Here is a 24,123-nt window from a genome sequence, read left to right on the forward strand (position 1 = left end):
GTGATCATGGATTTGAATTTGAGAATAGCAGTTTTGAGAAATTCTGTAGCGATCAGGGAATATCGCATGAATTTTCTGTGCTCAAAACACCACAACAAAATGAAATTGTAGAAAGGAAAAATAGAGTGCTTCAAGAAATGCTATTGTAATGTTGAATAGTATGAAGCTATCTAAAAATCTTTGGGTTGAAGCCGTAAATACTGCTTGTTATATAATTAACCAGGTTTATACAAGTAAATTTAATAATAAAATGGCTTATGAAATGTGGTTCGATAAGAAGCCTACTATCAAATACTTTCGAGTTTTTGGCAATAAGTGTTATATTCTACGTGACCGTGAAAATCTGAAAAAGTTTAACACTAAAAGTGATGAAGGGATCTTTTTAGGATATTCTTTAAATAGTTGCGCATATCGAGTACTGAACAAAAGGACCGGTGTTATTCAAGAATCTATTAATGTGGTTATAGACGATCACTTGAATACACCTGCCCCAAGTTCAGATAATGATGAAGTTCTTTGAATTCACAAACTAGATACTTCATCAAGTCAAAAAAATTTAGAATTGAGAACTATTAAAGATCATCCAACCACTCAGATTCCTGGAAACCCTCTCACTGGTATTCGCACTCGTAAACAACTTGAAGACATATGTAATTACGTATGTTTTACATCTTAGATTGAACCAGCAAATGTAAAAGAAGCTCTTACTGACGAAAACTGGATTGTTGCGATGCAAGAAGAGCTTAACCAATTTATGAGAAATGATGTTTGACATCTTGTTCCTAGACCTAAAGATAAACATATTCTCGAAACTAAGTGGATTTTCAAAAATAAGTCTGATGAACTTGGTAATATAATTTGAAACAAGGCTAGATTGGTTGTACAAAGGTACACTCAAATTGAGGGTATTGATTATGATGAAACCTTTGCCCTAGTAGCTTGTTGTGAGTCAACCAGACTATTTATATCCATTGCTTGCTTTAGAAAATTCAAAATTTATCAAATGGATGTGAAGAGTGCCTTCTTAAATGGTGATCTGCATGAAGAAGTGTATGTTGAACAACCAATGGGTTTTGAAGACCCTAAGAATACTGATCATGTCTATTGCCTTAAAAAGGCTCTCTACGGCTTAAAACAAGCTCTCAAAGCATGGTATAAGAAATTGACTAAGTTTTTACTAAGTCATGGTTTTTAAATGGGAAGTGTAGATAAGACTCTTTTTGTTAAGAAACTTAATGATCACATCTTAATAGTGCAGATCTACGTTGATAATATTATTTATAGATCTACTTGTTCTAACATGACTGTTGAGCTTGCAACTTTAATGAAATCTAAGTTTAAAATGAGCATGGTTGGGGAATTGAATTATTTCCTAGGGTTGCAAGTGAAACAACAATCTGATGACATTTTTATTTCTCAAACCAAATATGCTTTGAACTTAATCAAAAAGTTTGGATTTGAGAACATCAAGAATTTTGATACTCCTATGAGTACAACTCTAAGACTCTCAAAGGACTCTACAAGTAATAATGTGGATCCTAAATTATATCGTAGTATGATTGGCAGTTTACTTTATTTAACTGCTAGTAGACCTGATATTGCTTTAAGTGTTGGTATTTGCGCTAGATATCAGTCTGATCCTAAAGAGTCACATTTAACAGCTGTTAAGAGGATTATGCGATATGTCGCAAGTACTGCTAAATTGAGTTTCTGGTATCCATATGATACTAGTGTTCAATTGGCTGGGTACTCAGATGCTGATTGGGCTGGTAATATTGATGACAGGAAATCAACCAGTGGTGGTTGTTTCTATATTGGAAATTGTTTGGTTTCTTAGTTTAGCAAGAAGCAAAGTTCTATATCGCTCTCAACTACTGAGGCTGAATACATCGCAGTAGGAAATGCATGTACTCAGCTTGTTTGGATGAAACGTATGTTACGCGATTATGGAATTGCACAGGAATTAATGATATTATATTGTGATAATTTCAGTGCTATAAATATTTTAAAAAATCCAATCCAGCATTCACGTACCAAGCACATTGACATTAGGTATCATTACATTCGTGAATTAGTGGAAGAAAAGCTAATATCTTTGGAATACATTCCTACCGAGACTCAACTTGCTGACATTTTCATTAAACTACTTAACAAAAGCAGGTTTAATAAATTAAAATTTGATCTTGGTATGTGCATTTTAAATTGATTATTCATACATATTTGTATCATAATGTATATATATTTGATAAATTATTGGTTTAAATTTCAAATTTGTATGAAAAATGCATGTTTATGTTGGTACACGACTAGTCGAGGATGTGCTCGACTAGTCATGGTACGACTGGTCGAGGAAGGCCCAAGACCGGTGGTGTAGCGCGTTGGTCTCTTTAATTTATAGAAAACCATCATCTTCTTCATTTCTTCTTTTCTCTCCAACAAGTCGTGGCACGACTAGTCGAACCCTACTATTTGATTCGTCAAGGTTAGTGCATTTTTTCAGTCTTACTTGAAGATTCATGGTCTATTTTCTTCAATTTCTTCATTGGAGTGCTTGATTTCAAGCTTTGTTGAGTTATTTGGGTTTTCTTCTCAAATTTCTGTTTTTGAGAAAACCCATTTTTCATCTTTTGCAACTCCTTAGTACATTGATTTTCTTATTGCCAATAGATGCTAGAGGGAAAAAGAAAACTTTTCGTGGTCCATCTTCTTCTAGATCTACTCTAATAGCACGGCGCCACCTTCGGTCACCCGAAGATGATCCCTCATATGTGAAGGATTTGCTTTTGCGCAATGTTATTGTTGAGCGATCTATCGATCTTGAACACATTGCTCCTTTTGGTATTCTCCCACTTCTTCAAGCTGTAGGATGGGCTAACATCTTACATTGGGGTGGGCCTGCATACCAGTCTATTGCTCAATCCATGTTTGCATGTATCTCTGATTTTTCGACTGAGAATTTAACGTTTAAAACTGATGCTAGAGAAGGTCAATTTGAAATTGATCGCCATCTAATTTCAGGGCTAATGGATATACCTGTTAATGATGAGGGTATTCCTATTCATACTCTAGCTGAGAAATCCTCAGAAAAACGCATGCTCACTAAAGATCTATGTAATATGAATGTGCAATGGACTCATAAAGGGAATGCCCTCCCCTCAAAATACTTGTTACCCAGACACAGGGTTCTCCACAGAATCTTTATTTCAAATCTGTGTCCAGGTTCTGGTAATAAAACAGAGCTGACATCCTTTATGGTTCGGGTTTTGCACTCTGTAATATCTGGTACTAAAGTTTATCTTCCTTCTTTGATATGTCATTCCATCATTCAGTTTCGTCTCCATCCAGGTCATAGTGATATTCCGTTTGCCTATCTTATGACTGTTTTAGCTACTCACATGCTAGTTGTTATGCCTGTTGGAGAGGCTCCTATCCATCATCATATTTTTAATAATTCGAATATTAATAAGATGAAATTGGAATTGGGTCCTGGCCAAGTGGATGTGGGTGGTGGTGGAGCAGAAGCAGGGAATGAAGAAGAAGCTGGTGATCTTCCTCCTGATGATATAAATATGGATGATATTTTTGATAAAATTGAATCTGATTCTGCTAATGATCCTGACTATGAGCCATCTGATTTTGATGCTCGTCTTCGTGCTCTAGAGAAGAAGGTAAAGAATATGAATGTGGCCTATGATTTATAGTTTAAATATATGCGCAAGTATCTTAGGCGCTTAAACAAGGGCCTTCATCAACTTGATCCTACCATTCCTACGCCTTCTTCAGGATCTAATTAAGTGCTTTACTCTTTGGTTTGTAATAACTTTAAGTCTACCTGTGTTGGTTTGTGAACTTTATTTGGTTTACTGACTTTTGTTTAAACTAGTTAATGGTATGTGGACTTTAATTTTCTTATATCTTGTCTAGTTAATCCTTTATTACTCCTGTTTCTTATCCTTTTCTATTTATCTTCTTCTTCCTTTGTCATATTGTGTCAAAAAGGGGGAGAAATATTTGGATTGATTGCTTATGGCATGGATATATTTGGATTGATTGCTTATGGCATGGAAATGGATTGTGGGTAGCATATAATTTTTTTTGGATATATGTGTGCTACTCAGGGGGAAGTATGTGAGGAGATGTTTTGCCTATGTTGTGCCTAGTTCATAATGTTATGGGCTAGTTGACGATAACTGGTGCATGATTCTTTAACCAGGTTGTTACTGGTTTTCTCTTATAACTAGTGCATACATGATTCTTTGAATGTGTATTGGTGATATTATTGATGAGTATGTTTTATCACAAAAATGACAAAGGGGGAGATTGTAAGTGCTATGGTTTTATGCTCCTTTGGTTGTCAAATTTTGTGGTGCCAAAACATCAATCTATATCTTGTGTAATCTATGTCTTGTGTAGCTCATTGGTATATATGATCAAGACATTGTATCACCTCTCTAAACACATTGCTTCAAGTCAAGAATGAAGATTTACTTCAAACCATTTCAAGAAATGCAAGTACAAGCTACAACGAAAGAAGTGATATTGTTCAAAGACTTAAGTTAGTATACAACTCGAAATGATGTGTAATTCAAGCTCTAGAAGATCTCAAGTTCAATGCTACATCAAGTATAGAGATCTCAAGCTTCATAATCTTTAAAGGTCGACCATTATCTGAAGATATGAAGAACTCAATGTCTATACTTCACATTTAAGGTATGAATGACCTTAGATTGACCTTAGGGTAGGTCATTTTGTATACATAATGCAAATTGAATCTTTTTATATAAATTTGGACTGTTTTAAGACTAGTCTTGGACCTTATTCGACTAGTCCTAGAACTGGCTCGACCAGTCTAAGAAATTCTAGGACTAGTCCTAAGTTGTTGCAATTTTTAAAATTTTTTTAGTTGAGCTATGACCAGTCCTGGAGTCTTCTCGACCGGTCGTGTGAATAGTGCTCGATTTGTTCACGACCTGTCGTGCACCTTCGACTCAAACTCCAGCAACTAAACTTGGTACCTCATGGCTAGTCGTGGGTTGGTCACGACCAGTCGTGGAGGGCTCACGACCGGTCGTAGACGACTTTTGACCAGTCGTAGAACGGTTTTATCCGATCGCGCTTAAAATTTCAAAAATCCGTTTCTTCTACGACCAGTCGTACTGTCCTTAGGACCAATCATAGATGAGTTTCTGCAACTATAAATAGACGACGAATTTCAAAGTTTGATAATCCAATTCAAGTAAAATCAAGGCATCATTCTGAGATAAGTTTGTGTTCATTTTAAGCTAATTTGTGCATATTTAATATTCTCTTTTGTTAGCTTTATTGATTTAATTTTGTTTCTATATTCCAATCTGAATTGAAAAGAGGAATTGTGATATTCCTTCTTCTTGAAATCAAAATCAAATATAGCTAGCCTAACTGGTTTAATTTAAAATCCATCTAGAACCTAGAACCATTTCTTAAGTGAGTATTGGACATTGAACTTCTATTCGAACTTCTACTTCGACTTGGTTCTTCCGGGCTACAACAAAAGGAGAATCTATGTATTTTACTTTATTGTAAATTTCATTCTTTTGGTTTTATTTGAGATTAGGCCAGAAAAATCTCAATCTGTTGGTTATCTGAGGAGAGTCAGAAAACTCAGAAGTGGGGTTTTTTGAATTGTGTAAGCCCATTTGAAAGACACAACTATGAAGGTTTTAGGTGAACCTGAGAAACCTATTTTCATAGTGAATGCTAATATCCACTGAGTGAGGATATTAGGAGTGGAGTAGCAAGCTGTGTGGCTGTTGTTTAATAGTTGGTGAACACACAGGCGAACCACTATAACTCTTTGTGTTTTGTGGATGTGTGATTTATTTTATTTTCTATCTTTTATCATTCAAAATTTGTGGGATGTATGTGTGGATGTGAATGTTGTAATATTTACATTTCAAGCATTGTGGGGAATGTTGTAATAGTTTAATATTTCTATTCCTTGCTATTTATTTATTCCTCTTCAGTTTGAGTTTTTGATACAAAGAACTTTTTAGAAATAAGGTTGTCCTGCCATAAACCCTTGGTTTTTATGGTGTAAGGTTGTCCTTAGAACAACATTTGTATCAATCTCTCAATACTTGATTATTGAGGCTGCTTTTCATTTCTGCATTGTTAATTGATTTCCTTTATTTGGCTATCATATTCTTTTATTCGCTGTTAAAGCTTAAATTTGGCATAGTCCTATTCACCCCCCTCTAGGGTATATAGCTTAGCCTTTTCAGGTACACACTTTATACTTGGATTTTGGGGCGTGACATGGACCGTTCAGATTTTGGAGTCACATCACATATGATGAGTTCTTAAAAAAGTTCGCATGGGTTCCATGCAAACTGGTGCGCAGCTAAGCATTCGGATATATCTATATATATATATATATATATATATAAAGATTACATGGTTGACATATTTATCAAGTATAGTTTCAAGGAAAAGGCATACAACACAATTACAATTCATAATGCAATATTGTTTAAATGCATGGAGGCTCGAATGCACATTAGCCTAGGAATGCACATCCAGCTGGCTTTTGGAGGTAGTCACTAGCAAAAATACGTTTAGTTATAGTATTAACAATGACTATTTACCTACAGTTGATAGTAGCTTAGAACTAGTGAAAGTAAACAGAGTACCTGTTACCACAATATCTAGTTCACAAATAGGGTTGGGCATTCAGTCGAGTTAGATCGAGTTAGGGCTGACCCGACCTGTCCCGATTTTGAAATAGACATGACCCGAACTCAACTCGACTCAGTACCGAGTCTAGCATGTCTGACTCGATCCGAGTTGTGTCAAGTCAACACCGAGTGGGGTTGCGTTGACATTTTTTTTTCCTTTTGACCTTTAAAAAAAAAAAAATTTGTATCTCAATTTAGTATTATACTTGAATTGAATTATTTAGAATAAACATTATCAAAAATAATTTCTAACTGAAAAAAATAAATAAAGTAAATAAACATTGTCAAAACTTAAAAGTATGCTAAGATGCAGTTGCACATACAAACCATTCATTCATTCAAATTTCAATATCCTATGTATGATGAATGCCTTTGTGGCATGTAACTCGAGTAACCTTGTCCATAATAGTAACCCCCACCTCCACCTTCATTGCCAGAATCATCCTTTGGTTCTCTTTTTATGGCTTGGACTATAAGAGAACTCTGTGCTGAGTCAGAGCTAGAGGTGTTTAAAAGATGATTGTTTCTCTTTTGAATTAGATGGTGGAGATGCCTTTCCATCGTCATCATTCATAGATTTAATAAGTTTTCTCAACCTATTTTTTTATTCAATTTGTACTAGATTCCCAACCACTTGTAGAATGCAATGAGACTTTTAAGAAGCTTTGATGATTTATTGCCTGACTTAGGTCCCGTACTTATGCCTGCTTCAGCATCATGTTATTTTAGAGGGAGTTGATGTTTACTGGTCCTAGATGCCAATTCCAAACTTTGTTTTACAGCTTCTTTATAATCTTATTCTTCTTATTCCCTTAATAGTAATTCTTCTTCTCTAGTAAGTGTGGGGGCTCTTCTTATGCTTGACTCTTCTTCATTTATAATAGGCCCACTTATATATCTTATGTGGCTAGTTGTATTGGCTACAGGGGAAGGGGTGGAAGCCTTTGTATTTGAGTCGAGAATGTTTCAAAATACATCCCAGACTTTTGGAGGAGTTTTGCTACATAGGGCGGCATCTCCTCCCTGACAAGCCAAATGTAATTTTAACTGATTTATTTTGTTTACAAGTTATTTTTCACACAAGTTGCATTGGAACTTTATCTTTTAGTCTTGCAAATAGACTTGGGCTCCATAATCCCAATTATTTGTCGATGGATCATCTTCCGATGACATATCTATAAGTGTTAATTTTGAATGAAAGAATATTTGGTTAGGCTTAGGCAACATAAATAATTAAGGAATAAAGATAAACAAATGCAACCAACCAACCAACCATATGAGATTTAAGCAACATTAAGTCATTTAAAAGTATAAACGAAAAGATGAGAAATATTAAAAAAAAGCATTTAAATACATAAGTTGATAAGTATAGAAAATATCCTTCCATCCATCAAATGTTATAATTCAAGTCCACAAATAATAACTGTCAAATTGTTGTAAGAAAATGCAAGGGAAATAGAAGGTACCGTTTCATCCTACTTCATGCAATTGTTGCAGGTACTGTCTCATCTTGCTTTATGTAATTGTTGCAGGTACTGTCTCATGTTGCTTCTCACTCTCCTCTTCATCAAACTCCTCATCAACAGGGTTTCCTTTTCCTCAGATCAAACACAACCAATCCTGTGTACAAATGAGCCCTTCAACTGATTCCGGTGTATGTGAGCTTCGATACTTGTTTACAACGCTACTCCCCGTGCTAAAAGCAGATTTTGGCGTTGAAGTTGAAATTGGAATTGACAATATGTCTCTATGATCAATAAGAGCATATGGTATTGTGATTCACGAGCTTTTGACTTCCACCAGTCTAAAACATTAATTTTTTTGCCTTCCGTACCTTACAAGTGACTCCCTGAGATAATGGTTAAGTTTTCTTTGGGTTGTTTGCATTTAGGTTTCAACTTGTGCATTGAAAGACATGAAATCATTGATCGTGTTTCGTTGTGTAACAACATTAGAACTAAAACACACTTAATGAGTCTTGACCTGCGATATTGTCTTTTATGGTCCCCAAAGTTTTTACATAGAAATTATACAAATCCTTAAGTGCATCATGAATCTTATCGACCTCAATGATACTCTTCTCATCACATAACTTTTTTTTTTTTAAATATGACTATGAATATCTTGTTAGAGGATCAAGAATAACTGCAACATCCATTACCAAACTGCACTCAAACCAATACTTATCAAACTTTAATTGCACACCCATAGTCATTATTTGTAGAAAGTCTGGTCCACTACAACTTCTATGGAAGACATCCTTTACTTTCTAAAGTTCTAGTAGAAATATATTTGTTGTTGAATAGTCAGAAGGCAACCACTGAAACACACTATCATGCTCCACAAATGAGAAAATGCATCTATGAAAACTATCACTGAATCCAACATCTCGTAAGTTGAATTCTAACGTGTTATGACATTCAGCTTCATCGTTGTCTGAGATGATAAATTTAACTATTTCATGATCTCATTTCATGCATTTAATCGTGAAGGTGACCTCCGTATCTACTTCACACTCTCTCTTATGTTCTCGATCGTTGGCTCAATTATTTGAAGCCCATCTTATACAATCAAGTTTAGGATGTGGATACAATACCTAACATGAAATATTTTTTCACTGAAATACAAGTCATCAATGGCCCTAAACTGGTTTCACAAAATCGTTATCATGCTATCGTTTGCAGAGGTATTGTCTAAAGTTATCGATGATATTTTCTTCTCAATGCCCCACTTCACAAGGTATATGTAGATGGAATCTGAAATTATCAAACCAGTGTGAGGAATAGTAAGATAGCAGAAGTTTATAACTCTTTTACAGAGCCTCCATTCGGCATCGACGTAGTGGGACATATACCCCTTTTGTTGATTGAATGTCGTCCACAAATTTGATGTAAGGTTGATTCGTAAAATTGATTCCAATTGACTTTCAACTTAACCTTCTCACTTGCATTCATCTTCATTCACACTCTTTTTATTATTATACGGGAGACCTTCTCATATATGAGGTTAAGGCCTTTGGCTAATTCGACCAAAGATAGACTCTCTACCATTTGAAATGATTTATTATTTGCAATAATAAATCTGGTCGTCAACTCATTCACATGGTTCATGTATAATTATAGGTGGATAAAGTAAATTGTGACAGATCCACCAAAGGTTGGGTAAATGAAAGTATCTGTTGGCCTGAGGTTTGGCTTCTCACTTTTTTATTACACTTTAATAGGTGTTTCTTTAGAGTTGTAGTTAACCTGTTTACTTGTTTAGCATATTGAGCCTTACAGTACTTGCATTGTATCTTTACCATTCTTTAGGGTTACTTCTTCGAAATCTTCCCACATTACTGATCTTTTTTTCCCTTTTGCTGAACTCTGTGAGGTAATAATCTCAATGGACACCTCTTCATCTTGTAGACCTGATCCATCTAAGATCATCGCCAAAGTAATTGACAAACTGCCGGGGGTGTTTAGAATTTCCTCAGTAGTCATTTACTAACTGAAAGACACAAAATCAGACTAGTACTATAATACCTTAAAAGTATATCTTAAACCCTAAATTAATCACCCATCCAAGGTTGGATATATTGTAATAATTTTATTTTTCCATTTTAAACGCTCGTGCTGAAATTCCAACAACATCTCCCCATATCTCTCCAGATAAGTTGATCTTCTATTTCATTCTCATGCCAAATATCTAAGCAATATGGAGATATTTGACATGAGAAATAAAAAGAAAGAAATATATCAAAGAAAAATGGAGAGATGGAGCGCATAACAGGTATGAGGACTTAAATAAGTTATATGAAAATATATATCTATCTAACCTGTCTAAAATGGGACAATTTGAGTGATTTTTATGCCACAAAAACCCACTATATCTATTCCTGACCATATAAAAATCCTCAAATGGGCAACTAATTGTCTAATGCATAAAAATAAACTACATTAGGCTAACTGTCTAATGCACAATAATAAGCTAAGTAATAAGCAATGTAATCCAAAATTTGTAAAAATAAACCACTAATTGTCTAATTAAAAAAAAATCACATTAGGCCAACTGTCTAATGCACAATAATAAGCTAAGTAATAAGGGGTTAGGGGAATAATGATTTAGGTTTATGTTTAGGTTTATCTATATAGGGTTTAGGTTTAGGGATTAGGGATTAGGTTTAAGGATTATGTTTATGGTTTAGGGATTAGGCTTAGTCATTTATGTTTACAGTTTAAGTTTAAGGTTTAAGGTTTCGAAATAGCTCAGCCCGAGCTAGCCCGACAGCACCCGAGTAAGCTCAGACTCACCATAGCTAGCTCGATCGCACTTGAGCCAAGCTGTCACGCCCCAAATCCGGGGATGGACAGCTTCCGTAATGCCCCGAATCCGGCACTCGACTTCCATACACCAAGTCCCGAGTTCGCGCACCACAAGGAAGATTTTTGATTGATTTTTTTTTGTTGTGTATACATATAATAATACCTGAGCATGAAGATCCATGATCGAAATACCAAGCAACACTCTTCATTATAAATCCTAATGGTTACAAGTACAATGCTCTTCAAAAGGTACATAACGTCAACATTGCCAAATTGAAAAATAGATGCAATGCATCGAGAAAGCTAAGTCTTCCAAGCTACTCTAGCCTTGAAAAAATGGGAAATAGGAAGCTTAGACAAAAAGCCTAGTGAGTACACACGTGTGTGCTGTGTGTCCTACATGCAAGCAAGATAAATATGCTACAAGGAAATCATATATGTGAAAGGCGTGTAGCACGTAAGGTATGATGTCAATGCCAATGAAATGCATATGCATCATAGTAATACTCCGAGTCAAAGCTACCAGCATCACCAAGTCATGTTTTCATTTCTTTTTTATCACAGCCATAACCGTATTACACGCATTTGTAATCACATCATCATCATCATATTGTCATGCCATATCATAACTATATATCTCAGGAAGCACTGTGGTTGATACCATGCACCAGACACTAGTAATTGACCTCGCATACCTGCCTTGTGGTGGACTTCCACCAACTGCATATCATGGAAAACATCATGGTCGACACCTATGCACCAGACACCAGTAATCGACCTCACATACCTGCCCTGCGGTGGACTTCTACCCGGCATGTCAGTAGCAGGCTTCATTCGCGCTTCTCCTCGCCGGTGAGTCAGACTGGTCCCTATTTGTACCTTAGCCCTTAAGTAGGTTTGACCCACCTCTTCTCAACCCGACCTTGTCAGTGGGAGTCAAATCCATGACCCATGTATCCACTCGGCCTGATGGTGAGGCAACCCTAGCTAGCATAGGGGTTTAGGGACTTTCAACCCAAGGGGCACATCATCCCCTTCTATTTCCACACTTCCGGTGTCCCGTTCATTTTCAGGGATAACCCAAGTCATCATCATAGATGTACATTTCATCGTTAAGCTCCAATTCATGTTATACGGCACGACTGTGGTATTTCGATCATCATATATGTCATGATTATATATGAATTCAAGTAACCATGATAAGGCATACGATCAAGTGCATGTGGTATGCATATAATGTCATGAGTTTAAGGTCTGCTTAACCTTTAAGGCAAAAATTACTTATAATCATCATATGCCACTATCAGCTATATCAATCCATAGTCATGTGACTAAACTAAAGAGGACATATCTTACACATGAACAAATGTATTGAAGTACACTTGCACATACCATCATTCCATGGTGCATGAGTATGATTAATAACATGGTCAAGCAAATAAATTTAGTATGCTTGGAAATGGAACAACATTAATCAAGATATTAAATCACATACTTCCATTAACCTTAATCACTAGCATCACTACTATCATCCATAGCTATCATAGTCACGAGTATTAATTGTATTCAGAATTACACCATATCCTTCGTAAGATAGATATTCCATTAGCGGCTTTGGCCAAACATTAATTTATTCTATTAGGACCACATGGTTATGCCCTAACTGGGCCTTATGATTAATGTGTGGTGGTGACGCAAAGTACATGCACCAAGTGGTCATGAAATGAAACGTATATAGTAAATGAGTCACAAGATGGATGGTGCTGGTGAAACTCATATAATGTAGAGGGTTCACCTTCAAGTGAGCTATTAGTAGGTTGGATTTGAAAATAATTATCATAGTAGTTCTTCAGTGGTTTAGAAGGCACAGGTAAACCTCATAAGATATAGTGAACTCTAAGTTGAACGGCTAGGTATATAATATACACATAAGAGTTAGTCACGGTTGGATAATGCGGGTTTGTCTCATACAATGTAGTGGGTCCTACTTCCAAGTGGTACTACAAGCAGATGGGTCCACACACAAGTATTACGGTGGCTCCCAATAAGTAGATAGTATAGGTAACTCACATACATTAAGGTAGTACAAGGAAGAACAGTTCAGATGCACAAGGCACACGTCAGCTCCATGATTGAACTGTTCGGTTGGCAAAACAATTGAACAGTGCGGATAAAATACGTACATTGAGTGGCTTCACAAGTGTTCGAAAGTTATACGTTCATATCATCTGACTTATTTAAGAATTGGATCTAGGTCATTTTGGAATCATGTTCTAGAGTTAGTTAACCTAATTGGTAAAATATGCAATACTTACATCAAGGTAGGGTTCATAATTAATCTAATACATGTCTTAAGTTCACATACCTAAGAGGTTACACCATTAGCATAGTCCATGAGTTCGAACAATCACACGATCCTCATATGCCCACATGGTCTTATGGCCACTCCATTATTAGAAGTCCATATGGTTGAGTGGCCACACAAATGTCACTTTACTAGTCATAATAAGGGACTTAAGGTTAGATGGTTATGTGTGTCCACATTTAAAAATATTCAAACATAATCGAGCAATCATAATCCTACACACGAATACAATGCTACACCAATTATGATAAGTCTTATACTACAACCACTTTACACGTCACATAGTTAATAACTCATATTCGGTGTCGCATGGTTAAGGGCCAAGAGCCACATTGTATCATACCATTTGCGGTTTAGGAATCACATCGCATAGAATCGAGGACCTTGATAGCATTAGCTTGGGTAACATAACCCTACATCACATTCGATTTAGTGTACAACTTGGTCATATGTGATTCAAGTGACGGTATCTATATTGATAAGCACAAACCTACGTTGTTGAATGACCATCAATGCTACTTGATTTCATACGGTTAGTTGGCCTTGTACGTATTTCACATTCATACAGTTAAATGACTACATGTACTACATATACTCCACCATTGCTTATGATTAAGTGACTATACATATGTCAAATACCCACATGATTAATGGGCCAAACAGGTATATCACACCCTCACACCACTAGAGTTTACATATATGTTATAATTAAACATGTTTAAGGGTTTAAACACAAATCACATGATCCTATTGCTTAGGGCCGCACTCTAACCAAAGTGCCAAGTGATCAAGGGCTGTCCAAAATCAGCCCATTTAAGGGATTAATCATCATTACTTCAAAAATAACAATACTAGTTTGATAAATTTAACACATGGAGATTACAAACTCCTGTCAAAGAGGCCCAATGGTTGGCCCAAACAAGGCTACCACTGATGGACCCACATGACATTCACTCAAAATGGGCCTTAACATTCTTGGGTCCACACATCAATGGAATTTACAATGGGTTTTATGTGGTGGAGCTTATGGGGATTTCCCATGAGGTTGAGTTGTGTGTGACCCACTTAAAACTTAGGTCTGCTTTGATTTTAGTCTAAATCCTAAAATGATATGAGGAAGTGGATGGTCCGCATGGATTAAATAGATATACCATGGGGGTCTTAGGTTGGATTCAATAATTAGGTACTTATCCTCACGACCTTGTATTGTATGGTCCAATTCAAATTGGATTGACTGATCTTTGAGACAATGCCCTAAAGGGGACTCGATACATGGGCTGGATGGGTTGAATATCTAATACATCATCAGGATGGCCCATAACAAATTTTCAGTGATGAGAGTTCAATTCGCATTATTTCAGAATGTACGACTATCTAATCATTGGATGGGCCTGAGTCTTGGTAACAATCGTCAAAAGGGTTGATAAAATAGATAAACGATGAGGCTCTTAAATATATATCATACCATAACCATGGTGGATTAAGTGACATAACACCTACATCTAAGTAGGCCATACCACACACAAGCTGAGAGGTTTACCCTCCATTAAATATTCATAATCATATGTTGGGCCCACAGAGATGTGGTTCATAAATCCAGCCCATCCATTTTGTGTGTCCCACTTGGTTGAGGGGTCAGACCAAGTTTCAGATACATCCAAATTTCAGGTGGACCTAACAAGTGATTTTACATGTTTTAGCTTCAAGTTGTACGAACGGTTCAAGGAGATCAAAGTTACATGGGTCCTAAAGTGATGTATTTATTATACCTACCCCGTTCATCTATTTTTTGATATCATTTTAGAAAATTATCAAAAAATGAATCATAACTAAAGATTATCTGGACCTCACCTCAATTAGCAGTGAGGATAATGATTTCACCGTTAAACCATTCACAGGGCCCACCATAATGTTTATTTTCCATTCAATCTGTTCATAAGGTCACAAAGACCTGAATTGAGGGGAAATACAAATTCATATTGGTCCAAAACTTCTAACCCAAAAAGGGTTCCAATGGTAGATGTTTAATCCTTGCTGCTTTTGTAGTTTGGCCCACTTGATAGTTAGATCTATCTTATTTTTCTTCTCAAACCTTAAGACAAGCTCACTAAATGGATGGATGGTTTAGATATAACATATACCATATGATCAGACCCATGAAAATTGCTGATTTATTCAGCTTCATAAATTTATTTTTATTTTTATTTTTTGATGGTGTGGGCCACCTGAGTTCCGTGTACGGCTGAATTTTTGGGGTGACCCATTTTTAAATGGGACCCATTAAATGCACGGTATATGCTCGACATGCATCAAGGTGAGGCTTATGGTGGGGCCCATTTCCTTGCCCGTTACAAGCTCCAGTGTCCTCTGGATGCTGTACGTCAGCAATGGGTTGACGCCCTTTGCTATACATTTTTTTTTTGTTTTTTTTTTATTTTTATTTTTCTGTGGTTTTTCATAGGTGGCGCCGACATCACGACGATCCAATCCACTTACTAGGTTCCCTGATTCGTGATGGGCCTAGTGAGTCCAATATTCGATATATATATATATATATATATATATATATATATATATATATATATATATATATATATATATATACTATATATATAATGCATATATGTATGCGTGGGTGTGTGAAACTATGTGGGTGTGGCCTACCAGAGATTTGGATTGGTTTCATTTTTCGGCTCAATGCCTAAAATGAGCTGGGGAATCGGATGGACGACATGGATTAAAGATATACATCATGGGTGGGGCCCGTTGTGGACCCACAGCCCAACCCCTTTCATTCAAAAGCAGCCGGACGCTCCTGCAAGCAGCGTCCAGCGTCCATTCCCTTTTCTTCCCTTTTTTGTTGTTTTTATTTATTTATTTATTTATTTAATGTAAATGTGGTGTGTGTAACATGTGTGTATGTGGCTAGCCCAATGGGCCACACTTTGGACAGTTTGGATGGCCTACAAAATTCTAGTGGTACCCACTATCAATGGGTCCCACATAAAGCCTATAACAATTGAAGTGTTGCATATTTTCTCTCATACATCCACACCATTATTCACATCATTATCATAATAACATCACCACTATTAACCATCTTTTTACATGTATTCTCCTATACATCCACACCATTAATTACATCATTATGATTAACATCATCTCCACCATACAAAAACACAACAAAAACAAAATAAGAATGAGTAGGGTAGGTGTACTCACCTTGATGAATTACAAGGATTGTTTAGATGGATGGAAGGGATGGAATTGATGGTTGAGATGGATGGAAGGGATGAGATTGATGGAGTTGATGGCCCACCAAGATCACTCCTCTCTCTCTCTCTATGGAAAATGGTGAAATGCTAAGGGATAGAGGGGTATTTATAAAGAAATGGATAAATTTTTGGTTAAGCTAGGCTAATGTGATTAATATTAGCTTAGGCTAGGATTATGGATTCATGCTTTGTAATTAACGCTGGATTAAAGGAGCATGGGATGGCATGGTGTGATGATGTCATGCATAGTGTATGGTATGGAGAAAGGTTAACTTTTCATGCACATGAGAGAGGAGAGGTATGGGTGTGTGACATCACACACATGGGTAGAGATTCTCTCACTCATGTGTGGCACGTGCATGTGTGCATGGCATGTGTTGTGCACATGAGTGGAATGAAATACATGGTGCCATGCGCACATGATACACTTATTATTCTTCACGGCGTATCTCACTAACGGAGTATCATACTGACGCACGGGTGGTACCTCCACAATCGCGGCGACGGGGCAGTTGATATGAGATAGGTTTCGAGGTCTCAGGATTCCGGTCAGTCAGGTATGTACTATGAATGGCCAATCCAGGTCTAGCTAAGGGCATCAATCATCATGTATATATGCATAGGAAATGGTACGAAATAGACGGGGTGTTATACAGGCCGGATGCACCACACCTAGCCTGTCTGCACCCAAGCCAGTTCGAATGTAGCAAAGTCAGCCCAACGCACTTAATCCATTCTAATTTGGACATTTAACCCTACCCGATCCCAATTTCGTAAAACTCCAATATTAGAAATGAATAGATGAAAATTACGAAAATAGAACTATAAAAATTTAGAAATTAACTTGATTAGACAGTTAGCTTGGTGGTTGCCGATGAGCTGCACCCCGAGTCGAGACGAGCGACCGAGTTGTGGTGGCTATTGAGTTGGGACAAATAGATAGTCGGGTCATGCAGGAGATGAGACCTGGAGTGGAGAGAGAGAGAGAGAGAGAGAGAGAGAGAGAGAGAGAGAGAGAGAGAGAGAGAGAGAGAGGAGGAGAGAGTGGCCCGGTGGTGGTGGGTGGCTGCCGCTTTGGAGAGAGGAGGATGGAGGGAGAGGTTGGTGACTTGAGTCAGGTGCAGGTGATGGGCGTGCGGTGGGTAGGTAGGTTAGATTAGTTTTTTTTTATTATATTTTTTTAATTTTTTTAAAAATTTAATATAGTACCCGAACCCGAGTTGAGTCAGGTTTCAGATTGAGTCGAGTCAGAACTGAGTCGAATTTTAGGTCGAGTCGAGTTGAGTCGAGTTAATGGGTGACCCGAACTCGACTCGGTTTGAGTTCAGATTGGACGAATCTACTCGGTTTGGATCGACTCACCCACTTGGTTCGGGTCGAGTCAGGTTTGAACGAGTTGGACGATTTGAGTCTGTCGAGTCGGCTCGTCCTATGCCCAGTTTTACTACAAATAATAATGGCTAGCCGCCAACGAAAGTAAATAGATTACCACAACGACTAACACACAAAAGGGGTTATTTGAACGATTGATTAGGAACCAGCGAAAATACTTCTAGGTACATGCTACCACAGTATCTAGCCACATGATAACGCCTGCATGTTATGGATGCATGATTAATCCGATCTATATTACTCTGATTTATAAAGTTCATTCAAACAAAATCTCTATGGCTAGTGGCCAACCATGATCCAACGAGTAGAACTTACCATCTCCAAATCATATGTAATCCCAACAAAAGGATTCCTCCAAAACAAAGCTAACTAGGCATCAAATTTATTCAAGGATACAACAAAGGGGATTCCATCAAACAAGCCAACTAGGACACAACAATTTACATGGATGGTAAGTCTTCAACCAATTTCATTTAATCCATTTAACGGATGGGCAGTAGTTCAAGGAATACAAGTATATGTTACAACCACACAAATCACATATAACTTCACTAATGCATATTATAATTCATGCTCTGGTAAATACCACGAGGGAATGGTTATATTTAATGATCACACATCTAAAGAGTGCACATGTGTGAATCAACTTATGGAAAAGGGCTAAGCATGTTATGTGTTCCTATACAACTTTCAAAATTAAGATTTTTTCTAAATGATCCTAATATTAACACATGTAAAATAGATTACAAGAGCTCTTGCATGGTTCATAGGTTAATCCACATGATTATCAAATATTGAGACTATCTCTAAACTAAAATGTTGTAAGAAAGCTTGAAGGGTAGATCTTCATCTTAGAGTCAGGATTCCTCAACCCAGGTGTTTCCTAAGTGTAGAAATTTTGGGAGAAAAGATCCAAATCCTAAGTTAATCAAAAATCAATTGTTAATAACATGAATTTTATCTTAATTAAATATTCAATAAGGGTTTAGAGGTTTACCTACCTTGATTAGAACGTTTCCCACTCAATCAGGCGAATGGGGGCTCGAACTCGACACAAAATCGAAGCTCACACGGAGCCACTCTTCAAATACGAATCCCACAAGAGAAAAGACCACCATAAATTGGCTATCGGATCCTCAGAACCTAACATGCACAAATCTTTAAGTTAGAACTCTCGAGATTCAGAAGAATTTAGATGATTTCTAACATAACTAGCTTCAAATGGCTAGAAAATTGGGGAAAGACACATGAGCATGACTAGAAGGCTTCTTACCTAGCAAATGAGGGCAAATCTGACCCAAATCGAAGGTTTCCTCCCTAGGGAAAGACTCTAGATAGCTCACAGTACCCAAATGTGGAGATGAGTAACCCGAATCGACGGATCTATTTCCCCCCCTATCACTTTCTCTCTTGATCATCCTTTTTCTCTTTCAAACCCTTATTTTTTTGGATGGTTGCACAAATGAGGAAAAAGAGTATTTATACCCCTAAGGGTTTTCCCCAAAATAGGAGCTCACGTGTGAGATTTTCATAACTTAATGCGGCTTATAGTCAGACCGACAACCACTGTTGGTTAGATCGACAGGGATCGACAAAACATGGTTTCTTCTTGTTTTCTGTCGGTTCAGGTTGGTCGAATCGACATAGCAAAAATTGCTGTCTTAGTGCAGCTGCTGATCTTGGTCTTAAGGGTTGGCTTGTGTTTTCAATGAGTTGTTTTAGTATGAAAGGTCTACTCTAGCGATTATGGAAGGATTTTGACAACCGTGGACATAAGAGACTGGATGGACAGATGATCAGATGATTCGGGTCCCTCATGTTGTTGAGAATGAACATAAGAGACTGGACAGACAGATGATCAGATGATCCGGGTCCCTCATGTTGTCGATTTCATTCTTGTGCTTTGTTTTCTTGGATTAAAGTTCTACTTACAAGTTCTCAAGTTCTCGAGTTTCGAACATGTGTGCATTAGTGTGGATGCATACTTTACTCGAAAAACTTTAGGGTAGTGCACGTGGTCATCCAATACCCGAGTATTGGAGGGATAGGGTGTTACAATGGGCTACAAAATTATATCTAAATTCACTTGGCATGGCCCATGTGCCTTGGAATGTCCTGATTTTTGGAGAACCCATTCATTCTTATGCGTGGAGTGGATGATATACACACAAAATGGTAGACCCCACTTGCAATTTTGGACAATTTCAAGGGTGGGACTTACCATTAGAGTTATCAACCATGCCGATCTTAATGCTGCTCAATACTAGATCAAAATCCTTTAGGCTAGCACAAGCCTCGCCCATGTCTAAAAAGAAATTCAAAGTACTGCCATGCCTACCCCGTATTGGCTGTCTTATATGCCCATGATAACTTGTACATGCCAAATGTATAAAAGTATATTGGAGACATTAAAATTCAAATGAGGATGTCAAATTATTTTAGTCCTAAGTAAAAAGAAAAAGAAAAATTACAATTCCAATTCAAATCATGCATCTTGTATCTCGTATGTACATCTTATATCACCCATATAAATTAGTACATAAATGACCTAAAAAAAAACCCACAAGGCTAAAATATCATTTCGGTTGAGCACTTCGAGTGGGCTCCATGTATCTAATCTCATCTTAATTGAATGGTTAACATGAGTGTTCTCTCTCTCTCTCACACACACGTACACACACACACACACATATATGGAAATGGTACTATGAGATTGACCTCACGATAGCTTCCCATATGATATTGAGCTGTGTGGGCCCCACCGTGATGTGTCGGACATCCAAACCACATGGTGGGTCCTCTCTACTTTATGGGATATCCCAAAAATCAGCCGTATGCATAACTTAGGTGGGTCACCATTTAAAATAGTGTAAAAATATACTAAAACTTCTAAGAGCATTTGGTTTCACTATAAGAAAAATGGCTTTAGCCTTGGTTAAAAACTGAGGCTAAAGCCTTTAGCCTTAGTTTTGCCTCAGTTATCTAAACCGAGGTTGAAACCCCCGTGGCTAAAGGCTTTAGCCTCAGTTTTAGCAACCGAGGCTAAAATGACTTTTATATCCTCAGTTCTTCAAGTGAAGCTAAAAGAACCTTTTTAGCTTCAGTTTTCTCGAAATGAGGCTAAATTAAAATTTTAGCCTCCATTGTTTCCAACTGAGACTAAATCCAAATTTAGCCTCAGTTGCCTCCAACCGAAGCTAAAACTATTTTTAACCTCAGTTCTCAACAACCGAGGCTAAAGCCTTTAACTACGAGAGTTGTAATCTCAGTTTATGTAACTGAGGCAAAACTAAGACTAAAGATGAATTTAGCCTCTTTTGGCATCAACCGAGGTTAAATTCGGTTTTTGACCTCATTTCTCTATCAACCAAAGCTAACAATATCATAATCAACAAATGATTGAACCTGTGCATATTTCACCCATTTAACATTCATCAAGACAACAATCAACACAATATCAATAAAACAATTAATGGTCTATTTAAAGTTTTCAAAACAAACTACAAATGTCTTCCTTTCCTAGCCTTCCACATGAACTATTTCAGTAAGGTCCCCTTCTGGACCGATCAAATATCTCCCTTTCCTAGCCACATCTTCTGGCAAGATATCTACAACACCAACCTCACTGGTCATGATCACGTGTCCACTATGTGTGATGTGAAAGCGACTAGGGCGCAATCCATTTCGGTCCAATGTCGCTCTAGGATAGCGGCCATCAGTAACTGCATTTATACAATAAATATAAGTTCAAAATACTCATGTCACATGCAGAATCATTAAAGCGAGAAGCAGTTCCAGTACAAACTTCACATGATGTAAGTGCAAGTCCATCCCATGGCTCCATAAGAGCTGAAAAATATTCGTACAAGGCCTCAATTACAGCATAATCATTTTTAAAACTGAAAAACCTCAATTAAATAATCAGATAGTTGCCCATGTTGAAGTCGAAGACCTCGGACTGGGGCCACAGAGAGTCGAGTTCATGTTTTAGAACCTTGCTCCTCCAGTCATAATTATATCGACTGAAAGTTGCTCACAGTGGATATGGATTCTATGAAGTTTATCTATGAATGGCAAAGAGTCATCTGTTTTAGCTCTGCATGCTTGAGATCGGGTGGAATAAAACTAGTATAACCTACATGTATATTTCGTGAGGTATTGTTCAAAATTGCTTAGGTCCAAAACTCGAGAGGTATTGTTCAGAATTGCTCAAGTCCAAAACAATGAGATATTTTAAGTTGGAACGATGCCATTTGCTTAGGTCCTCAAATAATGCCAATTGTAAATCTGAGTAACTTCTTCAAATGAATAATCAAATTGAGAAAAAAAATAAAAAAGGAAGGCAATATGCATCATCAGCTCAAAACAAAAATAAAAAGCAAAGCTCCAAACAATGAGATTTGAAAGGAAAACAGATCTATCAGCAAGAATTGGATCAAAATCCAATGAAATCTCTCAGAATCAAGAGACATAAGCTAGATTCATATTAAAATAGATTAAGCCCTAAAAATCGAGAAAAAAACCCATAAGTGGAAAAAAAAAATAGAAAAAAGCTCACTGTCTTTTGAGGATCTGATGATCGAAGAGAGAGAGAGAGAGAGAGAGAGAGAGAGAGAGAGAGAGAGAGAGAGAGAGACGGTAGATCTGACGAAGATGAGAGAAATATTGGAGAAGATAAAGAGAAGAGCTAGGGTTCAGTTTGGTGAGGAGCTGCAATCGGTGTATATACCCCTTGTTTATCTAGCCTGCACGGAAATCGACAATGAAGGAGCAGATTTTGTAGTAGAGAAGAAGGTTTTGCTCTCAGATCGAATACCAAACGCTAATCACTAATATTACAATGCAGAAACTGCTCAAATCCAGCAAATGAGCTAGAAATGATAGGATTTTCCACTTCCCGAGCAAGATTTCAGTGAAATCAGCTAAAAAAAAAACTCCTTAGATTGAACCAAAAAATGTGGAAATTGGATTTTGAATCGCCAAATGGGGAAAATGCTCAAAAATGAGAGATTTTTGACCTGATTTTTGATTTTTGAGAGGATTTCAGTTGAGAAATCAGTAGAAAAAAGAGAGAACGAGTACCTGAAATCGGCGAAGAGATTGCTGGTGTGGAGGACAGAATTAACGTTTCTAGGCATTGTAAAGGATCGAATTACAAAAGTTAAATGCGATTTCGATCTGATTTCCTTTCAGAGCTTGGGGATTTTGACAGATAGAATTGCAGAAGTAAAACGCGATTTCGCTCTGTTTTCCTTTCGGAGCTTAGGGATTTTGAGAGAGAGCTCTACTTCGAGCTTCCAAGTTCCAAAATGAATAAAAGCCACGGAGATGATATATTGGATCCGTAAGAACCGAAATATGGTATACTCATCTCTTTACGGTACACGTGGCAGGCAATATGAAAATTGAGTCCGTTCATTTGCACAGCCCTAGAATGGATGGCTTATGTTTTTGAAAGTTAGAGAACGATCTCATCCATTTAATCCATTACAATTAATATTTCGGTGGGAAACAAAATAAACGGTCGAAAATATAGAGAGATAAAGTGTTGCAAAAGTAATGGATAGGATGGTCTCATGGGGTTTTATTTTTAAAACATAGGCCATCCGTTAATAATGTTGGCAGTATGCCTATAAATCACCCTGCAAACTGTCCAGTGGAGGGACAGATTGCATCCTACCCCAGGGCTCTGTGGGTCCCACCATGATGTAAGTGTTTTATCCACGCCGTTAATCATTTTTCTCATATCATTTTAAGGTATTATAAAAAAAATGAGGTAGGTATAGGTCGGGGATTTAACTTTCATCATTAAAAATTTCTTGGAAGCTAGAGAAGTTTAAGATCAAGTTGATATTTGTTTTTTCACTTCATCCGCATCTACATGACCTTATTAATAGGTTGGATGGTAAAAAAACATCACTGTGGCCCTTAGAAAGGTTTCAATGGTGGGTGTCATTATCACTACAGCTTCCTTTGGTGTGGTCCACTAGAGCTGTGGACCTGCTTAATTTCCATAATAACATTTTAAAATGAGGCTAAAAAGTAGACTTTTGGCCTCGGTTCCTATGCAA

The 24,123-nt window shown here is 37.1% G+C and overlaps 1 long non-coding RNA gene across 1 annotated transcript; it reads right to left on the minus strand.

Annotated features, from left to right (window-relative positions):
• Window positions 1-21,437: 21,437 nt before the first annotated feature.
• On the minus strand, window positions 21,438-23,608 carry LOC131220452 (uncharacterized). The gene is made up of 2 exons (XR_009158590.1): window positions 23,135-23,608; window positions 21,438-21,774 (listed from the first exon to the last, which is right to left on the minus strand). It is a non-coding gene; the product is annotated as an uncharacterized LOC131220452 (long non-coding RNA).
• Between the last annotated feature and the right edge of the window lie 515 nt (window positions 23,609-24,123).

This window comes from Magnolia sinica, chromosome 12 (genome assembly GCF_029962835.1).
Source record: "Magnolia sinica isolate HGM2019 chromosome 12, MsV1, whole genome shotgun sequence".
NCBI lineage: Eukaryota > Viridiplantae > Streptophyta > Magnoliopsida > Magnoliales > Magnoliaceae > Magnolia > Magnolia sinica.